The sequence below is a fragment of the Saccopteryx leptura genome, chromosome 10, assembly GCF_036850995.1.
Source record: "Saccopteryx leptura isolate mSacLep1 chromosome 10, mSacLep1_pri_phased_curated, whole genome shotgun sequence".
Classification (NCBI taxonomy): Eukaryota; Metazoa; Chordata; class Mammalia; order Chiroptera; family Emballonuridae; genus Saccopteryx; species Saccopteryx leptura.
The window spans coordinates 41011327-41019223 of record NC_089512.1 but is presented as its reverse complement, the minus strand read 5'-3'; the positions used below and the strand labels follow the sequence as shown (position 1 = coordinate 41019223).

The following is a 7897-nucleotide window of genomic DNA, read 5'->3' as shown; positions in this document are numbered from 1 at the left end:
TATGTTCACTAAATAAATATGATAAAACTTGAGGTAGATGCTGAGGATAATGTAAAATTAATAAGGCCTGTCTCAGGTCCTGTAAAAGTCCTCAGATAGCCCAGTTTGGCAGAAAAGTGAATGTTTATGAGAAGATGTCTCTGAATCTGACATAAGACTCACAGATTCTTGTGGGTCCAAGAAGGGGTTATTAATACTGCTGGGGGTATGGAAGGAGTTTACTGAATGCTCCCCAAAGGAAAGTGGATTTGAATGGGTTTCTCTCATTTCTTTCATTCTATTCCATAGGCTTCCATGATGAGTTAATAAAATATGTATTGTTGAAGTAGCTTGTTTTCAAAACTCCTGCTGGTTGGCACAAGGAAGAACAGTAATAATGACTAATATGCATTGAGGTTTTCTAGGGAACAGGCACTGCTCCAAGAGCTTTATGTGGCTTGATTTGTTTCATCTTCACAACAACACTAGGATGAGCACAGATGAGCAAATCGAAGTTTAGTGAGTGATGGAGTCGGCATTTGAGTCCAGGAGTCTGGTGCTCCCCTTCACACATTGTCTCTCCGGGATTACATGGTCAACTGCAAGGAAGCCACCACAGACTTACCCTACTTATCATAACTTCATCTCTGTATGTTTACTTTTTTAAAACAGATTGTCTAGTATAGTAATAGATAAATTACAACAGGAGCTTTGGAGTCCATTTTGAATCCTCTTCCCAGCCACATTACTAACTGGGCTGTCATATTAAGACAAGTTGCCTCTTCAGTCTTAGCTGCCACTACCCATCTCAGGTGACTAAATCCAAGTACCCCTAAACCACTCACTATCTCCTTAAACTTCAGGCCCTGGTGGATCTCCAAATCTATGCAGGTTGTTCCTACTTCCAACAGAGTCCCTTCCCCATCTCCATCATCACACTATCCCCATCTACCCATGGCTTCTAACCCTGGGATGGCCCCTCACTCCTGGAAGCCTTCCCTAATTCCTCAACACAGGGTCAGCTTGCTGCTTGGGCACCTAGAAGACCCTGAACTCATCCCCAGGGTAGCATTCACCATCAATCACACACCCAGTGTAACTGTGTGTCCATCTTACCCACTGGACCTGCAGTCACTAAACAGGGTAGCCTCAAAATCAGCTAGGGAATCTTTATTTTTAATATTGTTTACCCCAGAGCATCTGACTCAAAAGGTCTAAACTATGGCCTAGAATAGGATCTTCAAAAGCTCCCAGGAGATTCTGATGGGCACCCCTGACTATAAAGTACCTCCCTATCTATAAAGTGCTCTGTATTATATACTCTGAAAGGCTATGTGCTCACTTTAGTAGCACATATACTAAAATTGGAATAATACAGAGAATATTAGCATAGCCCCTGTGCAAGGATGACATACAAATTGGTGAAGCATTCCATATATTTCAACTTTTATTTTTCATTTTTTAGTTGTCTCTTATCAGCAATCTTAATACCACTCTCAAATGCCATCAAGGAAGAAGAAATCAAATATCATGGATACACAAGACAGAGACATAATGCAGATAGAAACTGAAAAAAAATCTCCCCCCAAAAAATCTCAATTACATGGAAACCTTGGATTTAAATGACAGAAAATTCAAAATTGAAGTTCTAAAAATACTCAAAGAGATACAAGAAAACATTTTTAGGCAATTCAATGAGTTCAAAAAACAAGTTAATGAACAAAAAGAGTACTTTACCAAGAAGATTGAAACTATAAAAAGAACCAAACAGAAATGAAGAACTCAATACATGAAATGAGGTAGCAAGTTTAGCTAATAAAACAGGTGAGACAGGGGAGAGAATCAGTAACATCAAACACAGGCAACTGGAGATACTACAAAGAGAAAAAGAGAGAGACTCACAAATTTAAAAAAATGAGAGAGCCCTACAAGAATTGTCTGACTCCATCAGAAAAGGCAATATAAGAATAACGAGTATATCAGAAGAAGAAGAGAGGAAAAAGGGAATGGAGAACCTATTTAAACAAATAATTGAGAACTTCTGAAGCCTGTGGAAAGGGTGAAAGCCTCGAACCCAAGAAGCAAATAGAATGCCAAGTTACTGTAACCCAAACAGACCTACTCTAATGCACACTGTAATAACATTGTAAAAAATCAATGACAAAGAAAGAATCCTCAAGGCAGCAAGGGAAAAGAAGAATATAACATATAAAGGAAGGCTCATTAGGTTATCATGAGATTTCTCAGCAGAAACTCTACATGCCAGAAGAGAGTAGACCCAAACATTCAAAGTACCGAAAGAGAAGAATTACTAGCCAAGAATATTATGTCCATCAAAGCTATCCTTCAAATATAAAGGGGAAATAAAAACTTTAAAGACATACAGAAGCTGAGGGGATTTATCACCAGAAAACTCCCACTGCAGGAAATACTAAAGGAAGTTATCCAACCAGATACAAAGAACAAAACAAACTAAAACTACAAGTAAAAGCTCCAACAAGATAACAATAAAAAAACAAGGATAGCCTGACCAGGTAGTGGCACAGTGGATAGAGCATTGGACTGGGATGTGGAGGACCCAGATTTGAGACCTCGAGGTCACCAGCTTGAGCGTGGGCTCATCTGGTTTGAGCAGTACTTACCAGATTGAGCCCAAGGTCGCTGGCTTGAGCAAGGGGTCACTCGGTCTGTTGTAGCCCCCGGTCAAGAAACATATGAGAAATCAATCAATGAACAACTAAGAAGCTGCAATGAAGAATTGATGTTTTACATCCTCTCCCTTCCTGTCTATCTGTCCCTCTCTCTGACTCTCTCTATCTCTGCAAAAAAACAAACAAGCAAACAAACAAGGATAATCTGTAACAACAGTAACATAAAAGGGGAGAGGATAATAATCGATAATAATCTGCAATAGCAAAGGAGGATGGAGTGCAGAGGCACTCATGAGATAATGGAACCAAACAAGATACAGAGCTATCAGAAAGCAATATATAAAATGAACAAAAATATAAAATATAAATATAATGGGTTTATAATATAATCTATTTAGAATATAAAATGGCTATATGAAGTCTTCAACTGTCAATAATTACCCAAAATGTAAATGGACTGAACTCACCAATGAAGACAGTAGCAGATTGGATCAAAAAGCAAAACTGAACCATATGCTGCATTCAAGAGACACATCTATGCTATAAGGACAAAAGTAGGTTCAAAGTGAAGAATTAAAAAATGATTCTCCAAGAAAATAATATCCAAAGAAAACCAGGTGTAGCCATACTCATATCTGACATTGCTGATTTCAAGACAACAAAGGTAACCAAAGATGTACATTTCATAATGATAAAGGGGACATTGTATCAAGAAGACATAACGCTTTGTAATATATATGCACCAAACCAGGAAGAACCAAAATATATAAGACATCTACTAACTGACCTAAAAAGAGAAACAGACAAAAACAAAATTACACTTGGAGATTTCAACACACCGTTGATGGTTCTAGATTGTTGACCCAAACAGAAAATCAATACAGAAATATTGGCCTTAAACAACACACTAGACCCCTGGTCAGCAAACTGTGGCTTGCGAGCCACATGCGGCTTTTTGGCCCCTTGATTGTGGCTCTTCCACAAAATACCACATGCGGGCACTACCTCGATAAGGAATGTACCTACCTATATAGTTTAAGTTTAAAAAATTTGGCTCTCAAAAGAAATCTCAATCATTGTACTATTGATATTTGGCTCTGTTGAGTAATGAGTTTACCAACCATTGCACTAGCCCAAATGGACATAAGATACATCTACAGAACATATCACCCCAGGACTTCAAACTAAACATTTTTCTCCAATGTATATGGAACATTCTCAAGAATAGACCATATGTTGAACCACAAAACTAACATTAACAAATTCAGGAAGATTGAAATTATACCAAGCATAATTTCTGATCATACAGCTTTGAAATTAGAATTCAATTGCAAAAAGAGGAAATAAATAAACCCATAAATATGTGGAAATTAAACAACATACTTCTAAAAAATGATTGGGTCAAAGAAGATATAAAAGCAGATATCAAAAAATATATACAGACAAATGAAAATGACAACATGACATATCAAAATTTCTGGGATGCAGCAAAAGCAATAATAAGAGGGAGGTTTATATTATTACAGGTTTATATCAAGAAACAAGAGAGATACCAAGTAAGCAACTTGACATCACCTCTTAAGGAACTAGTAGAAGAAGAACAAAGGCAACCCAAAATCAGCAGATAAAAGGAAATAGTAAAAATTAGAGCAAAACTAAGTAAAATAGAGAACAGAAAAATTATAGAAAAAACTAATACAACAAAGAGCTGGTTCTTTGAAAAGATCAATAAAATGGATAAACCCCTTGCTAGATTCACTAAGAAAAAAAGAGGTAGGACTCATATAAACAAAATCCAAAATGAAAGAGGAAAAATTACCAGATATCACAGATATACAAAGGATCATTGTAGAATACTATGAAAAACTATATGCCACCAATTTAACAATCTAGAAGCAATGGGTAAATTCCTAGAACTATACAATCTTCCTACACTAAGTCACAAAGAAGTGGAAAGCCTAAATCAACCCATAAGCAGGGAGGAAATAGAAACAACTATTAAAAAACTCCCCCAAAATAGAAGTTCAGACCAGATGGCTACACAAGTGAATTCTACCAAACATTCATGGAAAATTTTGTTCCTATCCTTCTCAAAGTCTTCTAAAATATTGAAGAAGCAATACTTCCAAACACATTTTATGAGGCCAACATAACTCTCATACCAAAACCTAGCAAAAACAATACAAAAAAGAAAACTACAGACCAGTATCTTTAATGTATTAATATACAGATACAAAAATCCTAAACAAAATACTAACAAATCAAATACAACAGCACATTAAAAAAATAATATATCACTATCAAGTGAGATTTATCCCAGGAGCACAAGGATTGTTCAACATATGGAAATCGATTAATATAAAACACCATATCAACAAAACAAAGGACAAAAATTATATGATCCTATCAATAGATGCAGAAAAGGCATTCAATAATATACAACATCCGTTTATGTTTAAAGTGCTCAATAAAATCGGAATAGAAAGAAAGTACCTCAACAAAATAAAGTCTATATATGACAGACCATAAGCTAATATCATACTAAATGGTGAAAAACTGAAAGCTCTTTCTCTCAAATCAGGAACAAGACAAGGTTGCCACTCTCTTCATTCCTATTCAACATAGTGCTAGAAGTTTTAGCCAGAGCAATTAGGCAAGAGAAAGAAATAAAAGGCATTCACATAGAAAAAGAAGAAATAAAGTTACTGCTTTTTGCATATGACATGATCCTGCATATAGAAAACCCCAAAGACTCCACAGAAAGACTATTAGAAACAACAAACCAATACAGTAAAGTTGCAGGATACAAAATCAATATACAGAAGTCTATTGCTTTCATATATGCCAACAATGACACTTCAAAAAATGCACTCAAAAAAATAATCCCTTTTACAGTTGCACCAAAAAATATCAAATACCTAGGAATAAACATAACAAAGAATGTAAAGGATCTATATACTGAAAACTACAAAGCATTATTAAAGGACATTGAAAAAGGCACAATGAAATGGAAAAATATCCCATGTTCTTGGATTGGAAGAATCAACATAGTTAAAATGGCCATATTACCCAAAGCAATATACAAATATAATTCTATTCCCATCAATATTCCAATGTCTGGCCCTGGCCAGTTGGCTCAGTGGTAGAGCGTCGGCCTGGCGTGCGGAAGTCCCGGGTTCGATTCCCGGCCAGGGCACACAGGAGAGGCGCCCATCTGTTTCTCCACCCCTCCCCCTCTCCTTTCTTTCTGTCTCTCTCTTCCCCTCCCGCAGCTGAGACTCCATTGGAGCAAAAGATGGCCCGGGCGCTGGGGATGGCTCCTTGGCCTCTGCCCCAGGCACTAGAGTGGCTCTGGTTGCAACAGAGCGAAGCCTCGGATGGGCAGAGCATCGCCCCCTGGTGGGCATGCCGGGTGGATCCCGGTCAGGCGCATGCGGGAGTCTGTCTGACTGCCTCCCCATTTCCAGCTTCAGAAAAATACAAAAAACAAAAAATATTCCAATGTCATTTTTTAAAGAAATGGAACCAAAAAATCACCAGGTTTGTATGGTACCATGAAAAACCTGAATAAACTAAAGCAATTCTGCAAAAAATAAATGAAGCCAGAGGCATTACAATAGCTGACTTCAAACTATACTACAGAGCCATGATAATCAAAACAGCATGGTATTGGCAGAAAAATATACACACAGACCAATGGAACAGAATCAAGAGTCCAAAAATAAAACCACATATATATGGGCAAATCATCTTTGACAAAGGAGCCAAAAAACAAAATGGAGAAGAGATAACCTCTTCAACAAATGGTACTGGGAAAATTGGAAAGCCACATACAAAATAAGAAACTTGACTACAGATTGTTCCTTACGCAAAAATTAATTCAAAATGAATCAAAGATCTAAATATAAGATCCAAAACAATAAATTGCATAGAAGAAAACATAGGTACTAAGCTCATGGACCTTGGCTGTAAAGAACAATTTATAAATTTGACCCCAAAGGCAAGGGAACTAAAGGCAAAAATAAATGAATATTTCTATATCAAACTAAAAAGCTTCTGCACAGCAAAAGAAACTGACAACAAAACAAATAGGCAGCCAACTAAATGGGAGATGATATTTGCAAACAAAAGCTCCAATAAGGGCTTAATATCCAAAATATATAAAGAACTCACAAAGCTCAGTAACAAACAAGCAAACAATACAATTAAAAATGGGAGAGGACCTGAACAGATGCTTCTCCCAAGAGCACATACAAATGGCCAACAGATATATGAAAAGATGCTCATTTCACTAGCTATTTGAGAAATGCAAATCAAAACTACAATGAGATACCCCCTCACACCTGTTAGATTGGCTATTATCAACAAGACAGGTAATAACAAGTGTTGGAGAGGCTGTGGAGAAAAAGAACACTCATTCCCTGCTGGCGGGAATGCAAATTAGTACAATCTTTATGGAAGAAAGTATGGTGGTTCCTCAAAAAATTAAGACTAGAACTACCATATGACTCAGCAATCTCTCTACTGGGTATCTACCTCAAAAACTTGAAAATATTCGTACATAAAGACGCATGCACCCCCATGTTTATCACAGCATTATTCACAGTGGCCAAGACATGGAAACAACCAAAGTGTCCCTCAATAGAGGATTGGATAAAGAAGATATGTACACATATACAGTGGAATACTACTCAGCCATAAGAAATGATGACATAGTGACATTTATGACAACATAATGGACCCTGAGAACATTATACTGAGTGAAATAAGTAAATCAGAAAAAGCTAAAAACTGTATGGTCTCACACATAGGTGGGATACAAAATTGAAACTCGTGGATATAGATAAGAGTGCATTGGTTACCAGGGAAAGGGGGACATAGGAGAGAGGGAGGGGTTTAGGGAAAGGGTACAAAGAGGGACAAATATAAGGTGACTGAGGATGATTTATTTGACTTAGCATGATGGGTATACAACATAATCAACTGTTCAAATGAGATGGAGATGTTTACCTGAAATCTATGTACTTTCGTTGATCAATGTCACCCTGTTAAATTTAATTTTCTTAAAAAAAAAAAAAAAAAAGGCTGAGCTTCTGTATTGGCTCACAGGTACACATCAACAGCCCAGAACATTCCTGGCTGGAAGTCAGAGATTGTTGAGTTTTTGCTAGTTGACTTAATGAATGAATGAATGAAGTTATTGAACTTCACTCATCCTCAGTTTTTTCAACTATAAATTGATATTATAATACCCTCTGGTGTAATTC

General features: G+C 36.8%; 1 non-coding gene across 1 annotated transcript; it reads left to right on the top strand.

The window, feature by feature from the left end:
* Positions 1–1313: 1313 nt before the first annotated feature.
* Positions 1314–1420, top strand: LOC136382655 (U6 spliceosomal RNA). The gene has a single exon (XR_010747281.1). It is a non-coding gene; the product is annotated as a U6 spliceosomal RNA (small nuclear RNA).
* Positions 1421–7897: the final 6477 nt, after the last annotated feature.